Source organism: Pelophylax lessonae (genome assembly GCF_965119305.1).
Source record: "Pelophylax lessonae genome assembly, chromosome: 6".
NCBI classification, from domain to species: Eukaryota; Metazoa; Chordata; class Amphibia; order Anura; family Ranidae; genus Pelophylax; species Pelophylax lessonae.
Window position 1 is genome coordinate 44,938,489 of NC_138773.1, and position 20,551 is coordinate 44,959,039.

General features: G+C 42.2%; 1 pseudogene across 1 annotated transcript in view; it reads left to right on the plus strand.

Annotated features, from left to right (window-relative positions):
* LOC309558573 (astacin-like metalloendopeptidase) overlaps positions 1–20,551 on the plus strand; it is an 84,281-nt pseudogene that overhangs the window by 37,245 nt on the left and 26,485 nt on the right. Inside the window, exons 6-10 of the transcript in view lie at positions 1,580–1,758; positions 2,695–2,779; positions 8,297–8,421; positions 10,912–11,136; positions 19,311–19,420. The product of the transcript in view is annotated as an astacin-like metalloendopeptidase (transcript). The remainder of the gene's footprint in view (positions 1–1,579; positions 1,759–2,694; positions 2,780–8,296; positions 8,422–10,911; positions 11,137–19,310; positions 19,421–20,551) is intronic.

Here is a 20,551-nt window from a genome sequence, read left to right on the forward strand (position 1 = left end):
TCCCACTTTCGCTTGGTTTGAGGCCCCAAAAACCCAAGAAATACAATATGCTGCCTGTCTTTGGCCCCGCCTACAAAATTGAGGGAGAGGAGGAAGAACCAGAGCTGCAGAAAATAGCAAAATACATCCAGGGAGAGGGAGAACAGCAGTAAGCTGTGCATGGGGAGGGATGTTAACTTGTATTGTTGTGAGACAGAGGGTTACATACTACTAACATCTGAAGTCTGTCATTACTCAATAGTAAGTGATGCCAAGTTCCGGGGTCAGTATTGAGTGACACAGACTTTAAGGGTCAGCAGTAAGGGACTCAGAGGTCAGTAGTAAGTGTTGCAGAGTTCATGGGACAGTACTAAGTAATGCAGCATTCGGGGGGTTTGTAGAAAGTGATGCAGAGTTCAGGGGTCAGCAGTAAGTCAAGTGGGGTTTAGTGGTCAGTAGTAACTAACCACTTATTACTGATCCACATTCTAAACAAATGGCCAGTTAACTGTCCTTCAGAATTTAGGGTGACTGGATTATGGCTATTGGAAGTAGAAAATATCCTGGTATCAGTGGGAGTAAACATTACTCCTTTTTTTCTTAGTGAGTAGAATAATGCGCCATCGTTGGTGTCATTGGGTGGGAAGAATCATGCCCTATGGTCGGTGTCATTTGGAGGAACTATGCCCCATCATTGGTGTCATTGAGAGGAATGGTGCCCTTTTGTTTGTAACAGTGGGGGGATTGATGCCCTATTTCTGGTGTCAGAGGATGAAATATTGCCCCAAGGGCTGGATAAAAGCAAGCAAAGGGCCACATGGTGTTGAGTTATTCGCTTTAAGGTCAACACAGAGGACAAGGGGGCACTCTTTACGTCTAGAGGAAAACAGATTTAGTCCCCAAATATGGAAAGGTTTCTTCACCGTAAGAGCTGTGAAAATGTGGAATAGACTCCCTTCAGAGGTGGTTCTGGCTAGCTCACTAGATTGCTTTAAAAAAGGACTGGATTCTTTCCTGGGTGTGCATAATATAAATGGGTGCTAATATTTATAGGTAAAGTTGATCCAGGGAATATCCAAATGCCTCTCATGAAGGAATGTTTTCCCCTGCTGTAGCAAATTGGATCATGCGTTGCTGGGGTTTGTTCTCCTTCCTCTGGATCAACTGCGGGTATAGGATTGTGCATATGGGATTGTATGGTTGGGTTTTCTTTACTGTTTGTTTTTTTTGTTTTTTGTTTTTTTTTTTGGTTGAGCCAGATGGACTTGTGTCTTTTTTTAACCTGACTATGTAACTATGTAACATCCGGCCCCCAGGCCAGTTTGGAGACCACTGGTCTAAACTATGGAAGTCAACTCAAATTCTGTTGGGTTACATCTCCTTATGTCGTTCCCAACATTCAGTGCAATGAAAAAAGTGCACACTGTGCACGCTGCATTTTCATGTTTGCAGACATGGGGGCCCAACTTATAATCTTGCACGCAGGCCTAATGCTTTTAACAAAATGCCTCCGTGTGAGGTCTAATAATTTACATGGAGATTGTGTTCCAGTCCACTGCCATCCTCTAGGTTTCAGACTATAGCTGCAGTTTCTTTTTAGATGCTGGTCTATGATAGGACGAATCTGAGGTGTACAGACTGTCTCTTTGGATACTTCGGGATGTATTTGGAAGGGAATTGCCATCCATGAATCCCTACATGCCCTGGGTCTCAATCACGAACATGCGAGGACTGACAGAGACAACTATGTGAAAGTCCTGTGGAATAACATTCAAGACAGTAAGTAATTTAAGCCATTTTGCATGATTTTCAGCTGAGGCACTGAGGTCTGAAACCATTGGATCAGTATGACCCCAACATAGATGGCCTTTTTTGAGGTCAACTCTTGAAATCTGTTCATGCAATCAAGCAAGACTTCTATTAACTTACTGGCATTGATTGAGCCATATGACACAATTGAGAGCATTCCACCTTGAAAATGTTGTATCCTAAGATCATATTTCCATCTATTAGCTCAGCTACGGCATGTTTAAAAAGAGGCAGAAATGGGTCACCTTTTTTTTTTTTTTATTTTACAATTGTGACATGGGGATGCCAGGATTATATTTTTTTATTTTTATTTTTTTCAAAACTAAACTTGAAATCTGGTTTTGTTGACTTATAAAACAGTCCTCCTAGGATGGATAACCAAAAGGCTACAATTCACCTTTTCCAAAGCAATGCTGATCCAGGCTTCCTGTTCATGCTGGCCACACATCTGATGGCCTTGGGTCACATTTCTGCTAAAGGTCAGGATCAGTTCTGATTGGCTGATCATGTGATCTTTGTTTTTTAATATTCTCATCCTCCTGTTCATGCTGGCCACACATCTGATGGCCTTGGGTCACATTTCTGCTAAAGGTCAGGATCAGTTCTGATTGGCTGATCATGTGATCTTTGTTTTTTAATATTCTCATCCTCTCTGGAATGCCAGACTGAAAATACAACAGCTACAATTTTCATCAGGGTTGGAGATGTCCTTGGGTGGTAAGCAGAGTCCAGAATACACTGTAGGTTTGAAAAATGCATTTTCATTGTCTAGACTAAATAAGTGTAATCTGAAGAGGGACAGTGCTACAACTTAAGGCTGGCTCCATAAAAAAAATGAGATTTAAAACTGCTCATACAGTGTTTTATTGTTATTGGTGTGAACATCTGTTTTTGCTTTTATTTTAGGCTACACTTATGCTTTCAGGGAAATTGATACCTTCAATGTTGACCTAACCAAATACGATTATGGCTCCATAATGCATTACTCCAGGTAGGTCTAGCTTGCTGCAGACTATTTTTTACTAAAAAGGTTTATAATCTTTTAGAGAGCAGCCTGAAGAGCCACAGAAGTTTGAAAATACCAGTTTTCTTCTGCTGTCTGTGACCCTGGTAGTAGGATTTTACTTCCAGTTCTCGTGGCAGCAGAAGAAATGAGGGGGGTAGTTGTTAACCACTTAAGCCCCGGAAGATTTTACCCCCTTCCTGACCAGGGCCTATTTTGCGATTCGGCACTGCGTGACTTTAACGGACAATTGCGCGGTCGTGCGACGATGTACCTGAACGAATTTGACGTCCTTTTTTTCCCACAAACAGAGCTTTCTTTTGGTGGTATTTGATCACCTGTGCGATTTTTTGATCATGCGCTATAAACAAAAAAAGAGAGTCAATTTTGCAAAAATAACAATATTTTTCACATTTTTTTATATGAAATTCCCCAAAAAAATGTAAAAATCAAATTTTTTTAACATTTTCGGCCAATTTGTTTTATGCTACATATGTTTGGTAAAAAAAATCGCAAAAAGCGTATTTTGATTGGTTTGCGCAAAAGTTATCGCGTTTACTAACTAAGGGAAAGATTTTTGTCATTTTTGTTGTTTTTTTTTAACGCGTAATGGCGGCGATCTGCGATTTTTTTGCGGTACTGCGACATTGCGGCGGACAGATCGGACCCTTGACTGACATTTTTGACACTTTTGGGGTTACCAGTGACATTTCTACAGTAATCAGTGCTATACATATGCACTGTTACTGTAAAATTATACTGGCAGTGAAGGGGTTAACTTTTTTTGAGAGGGAGGGGTGGTGTGTGTCCCTAGGGGCGTGCTTCTAACTGTGATTGGCTGTGGCTTGAGCTGTAGGAACAGTGATCAATGGTCCTACATAGTAGAACCGTATGATCACTGTTTCTACACAGGGGAGAATGACAGGCGGCTTGTTTACACTAGCCGCCTGCCTTCTCCCTCTGCAGCGACGATCGCCTAGCGACCGGCGGACATCGGGTCCGCCGGTCACACGCGTGGGGGGGTCCGTGACCACGCGGGAGCGGGGGCGCGCGCGCGCTCCTTAGACCCTCACAGGCTAGCGATGTATATCTACGTCACTTTGCCTGTGAGGGGCTGACTGCCGACGTAAATAGTCGTGCGGCAATCGGCAAGTGGTTAAAAAGCCAGGAAGATGCAGACAGTATTAACCAGACAGTGGGTCTAACCCCTCACAATTTTACTGAAATATTATTACTGTTGTTTGTACAGCGTGTAAAATAAGTATTGAACACGTCACCATTTTTCTAGGTAAATATATTTCTAAAAGTTACTATTGACACCACATGTCAGTAACAACCCATGCAATTCATACATACTATATAAAGAAACCAAAACAAGTTGAGAAATTAAGTTATGTGTAATAAAATGGAATGACACAGGGAAAAAGTATTGACCACACTAACTGAAATGTATTTAATACTTTGTGCAAAATCCATTGTTGGTAATGACAGCTTCAAGACACCTCCTGTACGGAGAAACTAGTCTAAACTAGGCATTGCTCAGGTGTGATTTTGGCCCATTCTTCCACACAAACAGCCTTCAAAGGTTCCGTAGGCCTCTTCTATGAACTCTGATCTTTAGTTCTTTCCATAGATTTTTTATTGGATTCAAGTCAAGTGATTGGCTGGGCCATTCTAGCAGCTTTATTTTCTTTCTTTGAATTCAATTGAGAGTTTCTTTGGCTTTGTATTTGGGATCATTGTCTTGCTGAAATGTCCGCCCTCGTTTCATCTTCATCATCCTGGTAGATGGCAGCAGATTTTTATCAAGAATTTTTTGGTACATTTTTCCATTCATCCTTCAATGATATGAAGTTTGCCAGTACCGTATGCTGAAAAACCACTCCACACCATAATGTTCCCACCTCCAAACGTCACTGTTGGTATGGTGTTTTTGGGGTGACCGCCAAACATGGTGTGTATTATGGCATCTAAAGAGTTAAATTTTGGTCTCATCTGACCAGACTATATTCTCCCAGTATTTCTCAGGCTTGTCTAAATGTTGTGCAGCAAATTTTAAACAAGCTTCAACATGCTTTTTCTTCATTAATGGAGTCTTGCATGGTGAGCGTGCATACATGCCATGGCCAGTGCATTACTTATTGTTTTCTTTGAGACAATTGTACCTGCTAATTCCAGGTCTTTCTGAAGCTCTCCACAAGTGGTCCTTGGTTCTTGGACAACTCTTATGATAAATCTTTTCACTCCTCTGTCATAAATCTTGCGAGGGGCACCTGGTCGTGGCCGGTTTATGATGAAATTATGTTCTTTCCACTTCCAGATTATGTCCTCAACAGTGCTCACTGGAACATTTAGAAGTTTCGAAATCCTTCTGTAACTAATGCCATCAGTATGTTTTGCAACAATAAGGTTTCCAAGGTCTTGACAGAGCTTTTACCCCTCATGACATTTTTCTTTTGTAACACTTCGGTAATGAGACACCTTTTTATAGGCTATCCATTGAGACTGAACCAGCTGATAATAATTTGCACTGACAAGGGGCAGGGTTGCGTTCTAATTATGGATAGATTTCAGCTGGTGTCTTGGCTTCCCATGCCTTTTTGCACCTCCCTTTCTTTATGTGTTCAATACTTTTTCCCTGTGTCTTTCAATTTTATTACACATTTCTGGACATATTGTTTTGTTTTCTTTGTATGTATGGATTGCATGGGTTGTTACCAACATGTTGTGAAAATGTCATTTCCATAGAACCTTTTAGAAATATATTTACCTAGAAAAATGGTAATGTGTTAAATACTTGTTTTACCCACTGTATCTCCATAGGGAAGATATTTCATTACATCCTATCCAGACACCCAACAGGAATTTGGGGGGAGTCTACTTATTGGGGATGCAGCTTACAAACAAAAGACAGTTCTATTTCTTTCATAGTCTTCTGCCGTTCAGCGCCTTTGGACACTTAGGGTCTCATTTGGGATAAACAGCAGATAACTCTCTCCGTCATACTTTCCAGTACTACTGTATACTGTGGCCTGTCAATTCATAAAATGTGTCCTACAGAGTTATCCCTGCTTTACACAGAGGGAACTAAGCAATGTTCCTCATAATCATAACTGGGAACTTTTTAAAATTAGTGTGCCTGAGGATGTGGTATTAGGGGTGAAGCAGTGGGTAGGGCTACCAGCGGTACGTATAGTATGCCATCCCAAAATTAAGGTAATGGTTGCAGATTGTGCAATTCGTTTTGGCACATCGTGGCAAACTGAAGTTAAAGAGCAGAGTACATACTGTCCCATAGTACAATACAGGGCCAACTAAGAAAAAAAGGGGAGAAAAAATGTCTCTGTGTCTAGAGTGTCTGTCTATGGTATAATGTCATTGGGATTAACAAGAGGACCGAGCCCCCCATTCACACTGGTGCAACATGTCATGCAATTAAACATATTGGACTGGGTGGGACTTTATATGAGACCCAAGTTGGTGTTGCCCGACGTCTCCATCCCTAGAACAAAACACAAAATGAGGTTGAAGGATTGTAAGAGGTGCATGAAAGTCAGCCAGCCCCCAGTCTGATGTACTCACCCTCCAGTCTGTCACCAACCAAATAAAACCTGTCTCTTGGTACAAAGAACAGGGGTTTAGTTGACACACATTTGCAAACGCATGTGAAAGCTGCAGAGCCACTTCACAGCACCCTGTTATATCTGCAGTCCTACACTCTTAATTTAGTGTCCTCACACTGGAGGCACATGGCCGCTAATGGGTGGATGGGGGAACAGGTGAGAGGGAGACAGCCCAACCTCCCCCAACCCATCCCCATCCACAACTGGCTGTTGTCTCAAAGACTCAAATAATTAGGTTTAACCTGGGATGGAGACGCCTTGCTTACAGCTTGGTGCCTCATATAAAGTCCCACCGTGCGATTTCCGTGCGTTTTTGGTGGATGCAGTTTTGATTTGACCTTAGTGTTTTCCGTATACAGGGATGGAGACCAATAGCATGACCTGCTTGTCTCACATAAAGTCCCAAAAGGAAATTAGGGATTTCAAAGGCAGTGTGCTTTACAGGCCATGCCCCATACATAAAATCCCTTCCTATCTATATGCTGCATCCACCAAGGGGATGGAGGTGTAATGCTTTTCAGCTGGTCTTTTCCAGTTTGCATCATGGTAATAAACCTAATTATTTGAGTCTTTGAGACAACAGCCAGCTGTGGATGGGGATGGGTTGGGGGAGGTTGGGCTGTCTCCCTCTCACCTGTTCCCCCATCCACCCATTAGCGGCCATTTGCCTCCAGTGTGAGGACACTAAATTAAGAGCGTAGGACTGCAGATATAACAGGGTGCCGTGAAGTGGCTCTGCAGCTTTCACATGCGTTTGCAAATGTGTGTCAACTAAACTCCTGTTCTTTGTACCAAGAGACAGGTTTTATTTGGTTGGTGACAGACTGGAGGGTGAGTACATCAGACTGGGGGCTGGCTGACTTTCATGCACCTCTTACAATCCTTCAACCTCATTTTGTGACATGTCATGCAATTTGACAGGTCCAAATCACATGTCAATGCACACACAATTGCTAGCAAGGTTAAATAAAAAAGTCCAACCTTTGGCCTGTGTGTATGTCAGTTGGTCTGACAAAAGCCAGCCTTTTGGCCGGCTTCTGTCAGACGAGCATGCTGGAAAACCAGCAACCAACTGGCTTCTAACCCAAGCCAATGGCTGAGAGCGCTGATCGGAGTGTTCTAGTGGGGGCGCTGTCCCCCTGTCAGAATACAACAAATCAGTTTGAGCTGTTGGTGTGTACCATGCTTTAGCTTCCAAAATTCTTTATGTGACAATTGAGCAAAATTTAAAATCCATCAGTCAATGGCTGTTTCGCCTGAACATGCTCTAAAGGCATTGATTGTTCACAAAAAAACAATTATTGGCTGATTTTATATGCTTTTACACTTTGTTGAATTGTTGCAATAAAAAAAAAAAAAAAATTGAATGCCTATTGCCCTGAATATCTCTATGTTGAACAAAAAAGCTCACAAAATATGCTTTGTGATACAGCAATTTTGGGACACTGAATTAGTTCACAGTACCTGCAGCTAGAGAGGTCAGTAAGGGCTTGTTTTAATGTCTTTTTACTGTTTAAGATTGTTACTATTGTGTAAATAGTTGATGACTATAGCTTGACAATTCAAACTTAATGCGATTCTAAAGTCAAATCCTGTGAGTAGAAAGAGGGGGGCTGATCTGAGCATATAGACACCCACAGATTGGCTCAGCATTGAGCCCGTGGGTATGCCACAATAGGAAGCAGCTTCTTATGGTGGCACACAGAGAAGAGGAGGAGTCAGAAGTGCTGGCATTGGACCCAAGAAGAGGAAGATTGGGGCTGCTCTGTGCAAAACCACTGCACAGAGCAGATAAGTATAACAAATGTATAATTTTAAGAGAAAAAATAATTGAGCATTTACAATCACTTTAAGTTACTAATTTTTGGTTTCCTCCCTACAGCTCTTCCTTCTCCAAAAATGGCATGCCTACACTGGAAGCCATTCCCGACAGCAGTGTCAGTTTTGGACAGAGGTTTGCCATGAGTAGCCTGGATATCATAAAAATCAATACCTTGTACAACTGCTGTAAGTTTTTGTCAAACTAAAACTACACTAAACTATACTAAAAGGATGCATTTTCTATAATAGTTTCAATCAAAGAGGAAAGTGCAGTAACCTTAACAACTAATTGCAACCCACCTTGCACTAGCCGGACTTTTTTAGGGCGGTTCTGATTAGCTGCAATGTGGTTCTGTACTTTGCCCTTAGCATTTTGGCGCTAGCAATGTTTGTCAGATGGTATTCCAGGAAGATACATACCTGTTAAATGGATACATTACTTACTTTATTGGGCTATGATTTTTCTCCCCATCTCCAAGAGGGGTGTTTGACAGTTACACTACTAAAAGCTGGTGACATACATTGATCAGCCATAACATTTTGATCACCCACCATAACTCATCAAGCTATGGACTCCACTAGACCTTTGAAGGTATGCGATGGTACTGTATCTGGCACCAATTTGTCAGTAGCAAATCCTTTAGGTCCTATAAGTTGTGGGGTGGGGCCTCCAGAATGTGACTTATTTTTCTAGCACATCCCACAGAGGCTCGAAAAGATTGAGATCTGGAGAATCTGAGGCAAAGTCAACAATTAGAACTGATTGTTGTGTTCCTCAAACCATTCTTGAATTCATCTGATCAGGCCACTTTTCTTCCATTGCCCTGTGATCTAGCTCTGATGCTTACATATCCATTGTAGGGGCTTTTGGCTATGGACACAAGTCAGCATGGGCACCCTGACCGGTCTGTGGCTACGCAGCCCCATGCACAACAAACTGTGATGTACCATGTGTTCTAACGCCTTTCTACCTGAATCAGCATTAACTTCTTCAGCCATCTGAGCTATAGTAGCTCTTCTAATGGATCAGACCACAAGGGCTAGCCTTTGCTCCCCACATGAATTAATGAGCCTTGGCTGGCAATGACTCTGTCGCCTGTTCACCTATTTTTCTTCCTTCCACCACTTTTGGTAGGTCCTGACCACTGTAGACTGGGAACATTCCACACAGTTATTTAGCCATTATAGAACAAGGTAGCGCCAATATGATTAAATCAACAACAATGAAAGTCCATAATACGGTTGAAAGGAAGATACATCCAGCATCAATGAATAAAGATGGTGTATAATTCATAAATCAACAATAATAAAAGTCCATATAAAAGGTGGAGGGAAGATATGTCCAGCACCAGTGAATAGAGGTAGAATATAATGCATAGATCACCCCGTTGGTATTCCAAACTGCTTACTGGATAAACATAACCCTAAAATTATAGAGTGGTCATATCAGGCAATTGTGGCAGATATTCAACAGTAGTGGCACCAGATTGATGATGAATGGGCAACTTTCAGCATTTGGTAAAGAGCGAATACCTCAGAACAAAAGGAAACTGGAATGGTGTAATATGTCCCAAAATCAAATAACATTTATTGAGAAATGCACTTACATAAAATCAGTAGAAAATCGCCATATAAACAAATCTGAAGAGACCACGGTGCAAAGCATTCTGTCGTCCGACATAGGGATCCGACTTACGCGTTTCATCATCACTCTTCAAATTCTGAAAGTCGCCCATTCATCATCAATCTGGTGCCACTACTGCTGAATATCTGCCACAATTGTCTTATATGACCACTCTATAATTTGGGGGACATGTTTATATGGTAAGCAGCTTGGAATACCCACGGGGTGATCTATGCATTATATTCTACCTCTATTCACTGGTGCTGGACATATCTTCCCTCCACCTTTTTATATGGACTTTTATTATTACTATTATTGTTGATTTATGAATTATACTCCATCTCTATTCATTGGTGCTGATTTAATCATATTGGCGCTACCTTGTTTTATATCTTATTTTATTGGTGCGTAATCTTACCTTTATGGTTGGCTGCCTTCTCTTTTAACCAATTTATATGTAGTGTGTTCCAAGCGCAAATTTTTCATTTCTTTATTTTCCATTTAGCTGTTATAATTTGTCCCTTGTCAAAGTCACTCAAATCCCTTTGAGTGCACATTGTTTCTGCTTTGAACACATCAACGTCAGGGACAACACGTTGACTTGCTGCCTAATATATCCCACTCATTTTCATGTGCCATTGTAATAACTTAATCAGTGTTATTCACTTTACATTTTAGTGGTGATAATGTTATGGTTGATTGGTGTATGCATGTAGATTGTAATATGCATACTGGCAAAGCATCAGGTAATAATTATCTTTAAAGCTGAACCCTATGCAGCTGTAAATGAATGCAGCTCTGTCTTAATTGTAAACTGTACCTGCATTGAACTTTGTCCCTGTAAAGGAGGTCTCTCTCTCCCCAGCAAGGACTACGGGACTGTGCTGTGTGGCAGAGCTGTGTAAATCTCAGAAATTGATAGACAGAAATACAGTTGCATTGCATCTATTTCGCGGTTTGCCTGGCATTCAGCTTCATATATTTATATCTAAATTGTTTCTGATTAATGTTGAAATTGCTTCTGGTTTATGTCTTCTGCTTTTCCTTAACAGCATTGGGCACCACAAGAACTCCAACTACCACCACAACACAAACAACCACCACTACTACTACAAGAACCACCACCACTACAACGCCACCTTCCACCACAACGCAAACAACCACCACAACACCAAGTACCACTACTACTACCACAACACAAGCTACAAGAACCACCACCACTACAACGCCACCTTCCACCACAACGCAAACAACCACCACAACACCAAGTATCAATGGTAAGATTTTGTCAGGTTGACTTTAAGTATGTGTTAATGTCCAAAATGTTTTTTTGGTTGAGTAGAGAGGGTTAAAAAAAAAAAAATTCACTTTATTCTGACTTCTAACATGTTTGATTTGCCATCAATTTCGGTTTTAGTGAGAGTGGACAGTAGTGCTGACAAACAGTGCTGTGAACCTTATCGGCAGGGACACAAATGGCAATAAGCTGTCCATTGTGTCTAACATTCACTAATCTATCCAAAACTGAAAACAAAATTGCTTTAAATACACTTTAAAGAATAATTATATAACAATTATATTTATGATTGGGTTTAGATATTTTTAAAGTTCTATCCAGCTACTTGTTCAGCTGTTATGGCTAGGGATGATCGAATGGTTCGGGTCGACCATCTGTTCGACCAGAACATTGACTGTTTGAAATTCGGCCGCATTTCAAACTTTTTGCTGAAAAAGTTCGGAATTCGGCAACCAGAACCGACCAAAATGCAATAGGACAGGAACTGGGCTTTAAAAGCCCGTGATTGGACCAGAACCATCAGTAAAAGCCAATTGAGGGGGCAGGAGAATGCTAGGAATGTGATTGGAGTGACTAGGGGGTCCAGAGGCCAATCATTAGTGAATACGCCCCCCAGTATATAAGATAGCCCCGCCAAATCTCTACCATTTTAATACAGGGCTGTGGAAGAGAGTGGAAGCAGTTCTGTTACTTCTGCTCTCAAAGTTTCAATTAGCAATTATTAGTGTGAGGAAAGGGATATCTAATGTAGTTAGGGTGCTATTTTCCACTATAGTTAGATTCAAAAATCTAGTTTCTGTAGGGAAAGTGTTAAGTGTCAGGGTGACCGTAGTGTAGTGTAGGGTAAACTGACTCTGACTGCTATGGCAGGGTGACAAAACCCTTCCATTTCAGGGTGACCGCTATAGAGAAAAGATTGTTTCTCTTAGAACACTTATAGAACCGGATAGTGGCTTCGCCCCTGTCACCCTGCTTTTTGTTGCAGGCGTTTATAGGGCTTTTTTGAGGACATGTTTGGAGTCAGGCATGACATCTGAACTTCTGTGTAGGGGTATATATACACACACACATGTATGTATATATACACATACACATATATAGGTGTGAAAGTAGCAGAACCCTATGCGTGCGCTAATTAAATAATTAACACCCATATGGCTTCTCTGCTATAACACCTATATGTGTGTATGTGTATAAATACATATAAGTGTGTGTGTATATATACCCCTATACAGAATCTCAAATGTTTTGCCTGCCTCCAAAGAACCCCAAAAAATATCCAAAAAAAACGCTTGGAGGCAAGCAAAACATCTGAAATTCTGTATAGGGGTATATATACTCACACACTTATATGTATTTATACACATACACATATATAGGTGTTATAGCAGAGAAGCCATATGGGTGTTAATTATTTCATTAGCACAAGCATAGGTTTCTGCTACTTTCACACCTATATATACATACATGTGTGTGTGTGTATATATACCCCTACACAGAAGTACAGATGTTATGCCTGCCTCCAAAGACGCCCAAAAAATGCTCAAATAAACGCCAGCTACAAAAACGCCCAGGTGTGTTTTTGCAGCAGGCGGTTTTTTTTTGGCATTTTTTGGGGTTCTTTGGAGGCAGGCAAAACATCTTAAATTCTGTATAGGGGTATATATACACACACACTTATATGTATTTATACACAAACACACATATAGGTGTGAAAGGAGAGAAGCCATATGGGTGTTAATTATTTCATTAGCGCAAGCATAGTGTTCTGCTACTTTTACACCTATATATGTGTATGTGTATATATACATACATGTGTTTGTGTATATATACCCCTACACAGAAGTTCTGATGTTATGCCTGCCTCCAAAGACCCCCAAAAAATGCCCAAAAAACGCCTGCTACAAACCGGCAAGGTGTGAAAATAGCGGAGCCACTATCCTGTTCTATTGCAATTCTAATACAAACAAACTTTTTTTTTTCTGGTTCTGGACATGCTACAGAGCTGAAACTTCACAGGTACACTTTTTAGACCCCCCAGACACTAAATCCAAAGAAATCTCATTTTTTTTTTTTCAATAATTTTTTCAATAATTGGCTCTCTATCAAAAATGACAATTTTTAAGAACTTTTTTTGTGTGATTAATAGTCCCTGGGGCATGACCCAGAACCCTAGGCACTATTTAGGGGCATTTATTGGGTTTTAGGGCTTCAAAATTGTGTTTTTTGATTACCGAAGTTCGGGTCCCATTGATTTCAATGGGGTTCTGAAATCCGGGCTGAACTTTCGGGAAGTTCGGGTGTTCTGGTCGAACCGAACTTTTGAAAAGTTCGATCATCCCTAGTTATGGCCAGAGTGGCTATAAAGGTGCCTTTCAAAATATTAGAATGTCATCAAAAATGTTATTTATTTCAGTAATTCAAAAAGTGAAACTCATATACAGTATTATATAGATTCATTACATGCAAGTTTTTATTTCTTTTAATTTTGATGATTATGCCTTACAGCTAGTTAAAACCTAAAATTCAGTATCTCAGAAAATTAGAATATTACATAAGACCAATAAGAAAAAAAAAAGTATTTTTAATACAGAAATGTTGGCTTCCTAAAATAATATCCGTGTAAAGTATAGTATGCACTAAATACTTGGTTGGGCTCCTTTTGCATGATATACTGCATCAATGCGGCGTTGCATGGTGGTGATCAGCCTGTGGCACTGCTGAGGTGTTATGGAAATCCATGTTGCTTTGATAACAGCCTTCATCCTTTCTGCATTGTTGGGTCTCTCATCTTCCTCTTGATAATACCCCACAGATTCTTTATGGGGTTTAGGCCAGGTGAGTTTGCAGGCCAATCAAGCACAGTGATACCATGATCATGAAACCAGGTATTGGTATTTTTGGCAGTGTGGGCGGTGCCAAGTCCTGCTGGAAAATTAAATCAGCATCTCCATAAATCTGGTCAGCAGAGGGAAGCATGAAGTGCTCTAGAATTTCCTGGTAGAGGGCTGCGCTGACTTTGGACTTGATAAAACACAGTGGACCAACACCAGCAGATGACATGGCTCCCCAAATCATCTCTGAAACCGTGGAAACTTCACACTGGACCTCATGCAATTTGGATTCTGTGCTTCTCCTCTCCTCCTCCAGAGTCTGGGACCTTGATTTCCAAATGAAATGCAAAATGTACTTTCATTCGAAAAAGAGGACTTTGGACCACTGAGCAACAGCCCAGTCCTTTTTCTCCTTAGCCCAGGTAAGATGTTTCTAATGTTTTCTGTGGTTCAGGAGTGGCTTGACACAAGGAATGCGACAGTTGTAGCACGTCTTGGATATCTCTGTGTGTGGTGGCTCTTGAAGCACTGACATCAGCCGTAGTGCACTCCTTGTGAATCTCCCCCAAATTCCTGAATGGCGTTTGCTTCACAAACCTCTCAAGGCTGTGTTTATCCCTGTTGCTTGTGCACCTTTTTCTACCACACTTTTTCCTTCCACTCAACTTCCTATTAATAAGCTTAAATACAGCACTCCGAACAGCCAGCTTCTTTAGCAATGACCTTTTGTGACTTACCTTCCTTGTGGAGGGTATTAATGACTGTTTTCTGGTCAGCTGCCAAGTCAGCAGTTTTCCCCATGATTGTGTAACCTACTGAACCAGACTTATGGCCCGAATACACGATAAGAAAATCGGCCGAAAATTTTCGTTCAGCGAGCGATCGGCCGATATTCTACTCGTTAATGCCCAGCCATCAGTGAGCGATATCGATATTGTGAACGAAAAATACAGTTTGAAAAACCCGAAAAATTCTGTCGTCTCGTTTGCGAATGAACGATATTCTTTACGTTGGTGTTGAGGTCGTTCATTTGAAATCTGTATAACCTCATCACTCATGCCCGGAAATATTTTTTGATTCGACTGTTTCGATGGTCGGTGGGCAACGGTCGGCCAATATTCGGACCGTGTATGTTGGCAACGTTTTCGACCAACAAATACTTTTTCAAAAGTCGGTGGTCGAAGGATCGGGCGATATTTTAATCGTGTATTCGGGCCATAATAGAGACATTTACAGGTGTTTTGAGTTAATTAGCTGATTAGAGTGTGACACCATGAGTCTACAATATTGAACTTTTTCACAACATTCTAATTTTCTGAGATACTAAATGTTGGGTTTTCACTAGCTGTAAGCCATAATCATCAAAATTAAAAAAAAAAATGCTTGCAATAAATCACTCTGTGTGTAATGAATCAATATAATAAATGAGTTTCTTTTTTTGAATTGAATTACTGAAATAAATACAATTTTTGATGATATTCAAATTTTTTTGAGATGCACCTGTATGATTGGCATTTCCAAGATGGAGCGGTGTATTCGACTCAATATGCAGTGATGGGAGCCATCCTTTTTTAGCCTTTAGCCTATTTAGAACAAAATGACAAGAACTCCTCCGCTTCCCAGTGATACTCACTAACTGCATTCCCCCAATGCTCCTTTCCTCCGGTGTCAGGAGTTCAAACTCTATGGTAAAATTTGTCAGAGCTTACACACTGAAATGTTTTCCACCTCCTCCCATATGGCAGTGTTTGGGCCTTATTGGCCACTCAGCCCTGAGTCTTGCATCTGTGGAAGAGGTCACATGCACCTCCCTATCCATAAGGAATAGGCAAAGTGACAGATTCTTTATACCCTGATATGAATATTTAAGTACTGCAAGCACATCACATAAGTGGGTCAGGTGTACAAAAATGTAGAAAATTCAAAATAGTATTGCCTTTACAGTATTATGTGACCCTGTAAATACAGGATCCCTAAAAAGATTGTATATCTGTTAGAAGAATTTTGAGACTTGCTTATATGGTGGCCTGTTGGTTGAAAGACCATCTCTTTGTTGCTCACATGTATTTATCCATTCAGTCTCCACAATGTGCAAAAGCTCTTCCTGTTTGCTTGCACATGGTGGAGCTGGTATGCATGAGATACGGGCATGCTTCAGTCGCAAATTATACCCACAAAAACAAAATGTATTGTCCATGGGACTTTTATCGAGATACACCACGAAAATGTAAAATAAATAAGAAAAAATGTATTGTACAAAACAAAGAATATTACAAACATTTAAAAACATATTGTCAACCATGGTTGTCAACAACAGAAGTACATAGAAAAACAGCAATAGAACAATGGAAATTGAAAACCTTTCATCAAATTGAATAATCTGTGCTGATTTTCTCTTCTCTACGTGTTTCACAAGACAAATTGCTTCCTCAGGAGAGGCACAGATAGATATCTGAAAATTAAAGCAAACAAATTAAAAAAAAAAAAAAATTCCTCATACTTCGGACTTACGGTTTATTGTATAATTGGAGGAGAAAACCAAGTATATATAGAAAGAACTCCAATAAGTGAGCACATAGACTTAGTACATCTTCAAAAGGTATTCCAGAATATCAGGCCGAAACGCCCAAAGGACCACCAAATTCTCCCCAGGAGTTGTGGAGGGGGGGGGGGGGGTAACCGGACACTCAGACCTGCATGCCCCCATGGCGGCACCCAGGGTACAACTCGAAATCAGCACAGGTCCGAAAACTGAAAGGTATCTGTAGTGATGTGCAAGCCAATGGGAGAAATTACAGTGTTCGGTGTCAATGGGTCGGTGGTAGTGAGCCCTTATAGATCCCTAGCTCAGGATTCCCCAGGGCGCGGAGTCTAAGCCTGCTTCTTCACCAGGGCCCCTGGTGGTGGGGATGGACTTGCAGCAGACTGGAACCAGGTCGCGGCCCCCAGGTAGGCCCAGCTGAAGATGTGGAGACCGCTGGCGTGTGCAGTGTAAACAGGAGACTACAAGGATATCCAAGAGACAAGCTGAGGTCAGGACAGGCAGCAGACATACATAGTGGGAGAAACAAAGCCGGGTCGGTACACAGGAGATCAGATACAATAGCCAAGGTTACAGGGATGGGAGCTCAGAGAACAGCGATGTTGCTCAAGCAAGGAGCAGAGCACTGAGCATGTGTATATATATAGGGAAGCACACAGGGAGGTGACCCAGGAAGTAATAGACAGGAACAGGATATAACCCACAGTGGAGCAGGCGACGCCCATAGGAGAACAGAGCAGCCAAACACCACATGTGAAGATAGCAGCAAGGAGGTAAGAGATACAAACAAACTACGGGCTAACTTGTGACATTCGGTGGAGGAGCAGATAATGAACACACCAGAAAGTGTGGAAAACTTTAAGCTGCTGGTGATGACCAAAAGGCAGGATTACAACCAGATGAGTATAGAGAATTTTTTATCACAGGTTCTGAATTTTTTACAACCTATTCTTGCTGACAGGGTAGCCTAGTGCACACGGGCTAAATGTCGGGCACCATCGGCCGGTTCAATAAAAACTGGTTGACATTCCGCCATTGTGTACTGCAGCCGGTCTGACAGAAGCCAGCCGTTCAGCCGACTTCTGTCGAAGGGGCATGACCAAAAAAGATCTCCTGATTGGCTCCCGATCAGCGCTAACCAGAGTGTTCTGGCGGGGGGGGGGGGGGCATACCCCTGTCAGAACACAATAGCATAGCAGGGGAGATGGTTGTACCAATATTGCATAGTTAGTACAGTGGCTCCTCTTGAGCTGTCAGGTTTTTTTTTCGTTCAGCTTTGCTGGGTTGAACGAAAAAATACTAGTAGCGTGTAGGAGGTCTAAGACGACCCATACTGCACTAGAACAGTGGTAGTGTTATCAGATGTTTTTGGTTAAGGTGACCACACATAGCACAATAAATGAAAGTAATGCAACCAACGTCAGTATTACTTGAAAATTTAAAGGTGTAAGGTCTGCATCCAAAGGATAACTAATGCTCCTAAGCATTGTGTACAAGTGTGCAATGGGGTTGATTTACTAAAGCTGGGAGTGCAAAATTTGGTGCAGGTCTGCATAGAAACCAATCAGCTTCCAAGTTTTTTTTTTTGTCAAAGCTTAGTTTAACAAGCTGAAGTTAGAAGTTGATTGGCTACCATGCACAGCTGGAGGGCTGTTAGAAATCATAGGGCCCAATGCAGCCCTCCTGACGGGCCCCCCAGCCCTACCATTCCAACACCCCACCTACCCCCCAGAGTGCAGCAGAAAAGCAGCACTGACTTTATCCACCTACACCCTGAAAATGAACAAAAAATGTCCCTTCTCTGCTCTCACCTCCCGAGCCCCTCTGTTAACCTGATGGGGGCCTAGGGAAATGTAATTTAAGCCCTGTTAAGCAAGTAGGAGTGAGGGTGTGGTCTAGTAAAACCCATTTATTCATTAAGGCAGAAACAAACAATAAAGCTGCCCTTGGCCCCCCTGCTTAGCTGATGGGGCCGGGCCCAGTACAACAGTATGGATGTGGATATTCTTCAGCAGGAATGTTATTATGGTTAGATTGTTGTGACTTTTTTTCTTGCATAGGAACTTTGGTGAACTCTGGCAAAGCTATGAGGACTTTGCCATACCACACCACAGGGGAGGACTGGGCCAGGGGGCAGGGGGGCAATTGCACCCTGGGCCACTATGTTCCCCCCTTAAAAAGGCTGCACTGCTTCTGCCACAGACATGCCTAAAGGATTCCTGGTGAAGAGAAGTAAAAAGTCCCCACCACTGACATATTGAGTGTGGGATGAAGACAAGGACAGAGCGCAAATCCCCCTAACCCCCCCCCCCCCCAGCATGGATGGTGTAAACTGTGTCTGAGCAGAGGCCGGTTCCATGCCTCACTGGAGACTCTCCTCCCCACGGCCAGCCCCAACCAAGCTGTCCCAGCTCCCCCCAACTGGCCAGGTTGGGAAATGGGATTCAGCCGGTGAGTAGAGAGTACCGGGAGTGGAGCTTCAGCCTGGAATGAGGGTCAGGAGGAGAACAGGAAGAGGGAGAGTGGGAAGGGGGCCGAGTCACTGCTCCATGGGCCTCTGGTTTGTACTTGCCCCCTGGGCTGAAAGTTTCCAGTCTGCCCCTGCCACACCATTTGTGGTTGCAGTCCTTCATGGTGCCTGCTATCCAGCTGCATCCTTGGGTTACAGGTTTTTACAAATTTACTGCGGGTTTAAATTTTTTTTATATAAGCCGGCAGTTGAAAATTGAGACAAATACATAGTATAGCTGTGTTATAACGAGATGTTTTCTCTTCCAGCTTGTGGTGGCGTGCTGACCGACCCACAGGGAGTTATCACTTCCCCCAACTTCCCAAACAACTACCCCAATAACGCCTTCTGTTACTGGAACATCACCACCACCTCCAAGGTAAGGATGTGCAATATATCCAAATTTTATGTATAATGGATAATTACCCAAATACTCTATCTAATTTGCTATGTGCCAAACCATGCCAAAGCAGAATCGAAATGTTTTGTTAAAGTTGTGTTAAATCCAAAAGGAAACATTTCTTGTATTGCAGCTTACCAATTCATCTATGTAACAGCTGCATTATTTTAATTTTTTTAGGCTTTCTTTCTTGTATTTCTATCTGGTGATCTGGCCAGTAAGTCTGTTGCTTTTCAAAAGAACAACCTCTCGTTCAGTTACAGAGATGAGACAAACTATTTACCGCTGGCAGGGGTTAATACAATGTTCAGCTTTTGTTTATTTATGTAAAACCTTTATCCCAAAAGGAAGAAAAAATAGTTTGCTGTTACTGCCTATAAAGCGTTAACTGGAGTTTGGCTTTAATTTGTTAGTGTAGTTAAATCCAGGGGTAGAACAAGGGGTGGACAGGAGGGACGGCTGCCCTGGGCACTGTGGTATCATGTGAGGTTTGGGGGCATCCAGGGGTAGAACAAGGGGTGGGCAGGAGGACCTGCTGCCCTGGGCACTATGGTATCATGTGAGGTTTGGGGGCATCCAGGGATGGGTCAGGGGGGGGCGCAAGAGGACCCGCTGCCCTGGGCACTATGGTATCATGTGAGGTTTGGGGGCATCCAGGGATGGGTCAGGGGGGGGGGCAAGAGGACCCGCTGCCCTGGGCACTGTGGTATCATGTGAGGTTTGGGCGCGTCCAGGGATGGGACAAGGGGGGGCAGGAGAGGAAGCTGCCCTGGGCACAATAGTTTATTGCAGGGATAGGGGCATCCTGAACCTAACCCTAAGGGAGGGGGGGGCGCAGTTTGGCACCTTTGCCTTGGGCGCTGGATGGCCTTGTCCCGGCACTGGTTAAATCTACTAGTGCTAACACTCCCCTCCCCCTAGACTGATACTATCTAAATGTGCCCCCTGTTCTCCTTCATTCTAAAGATGAGTAAACTGCAATATTACATTTTTGATTTTGGGCTTAATACCGCTTTAATGGAAAAAAATATTTACTTCCTATTTTTGTTCTCTCATCCTTCTATTTCTATATTTCAATCGTATTTTTCAATTTTGTCCTGTCTTTTTGTC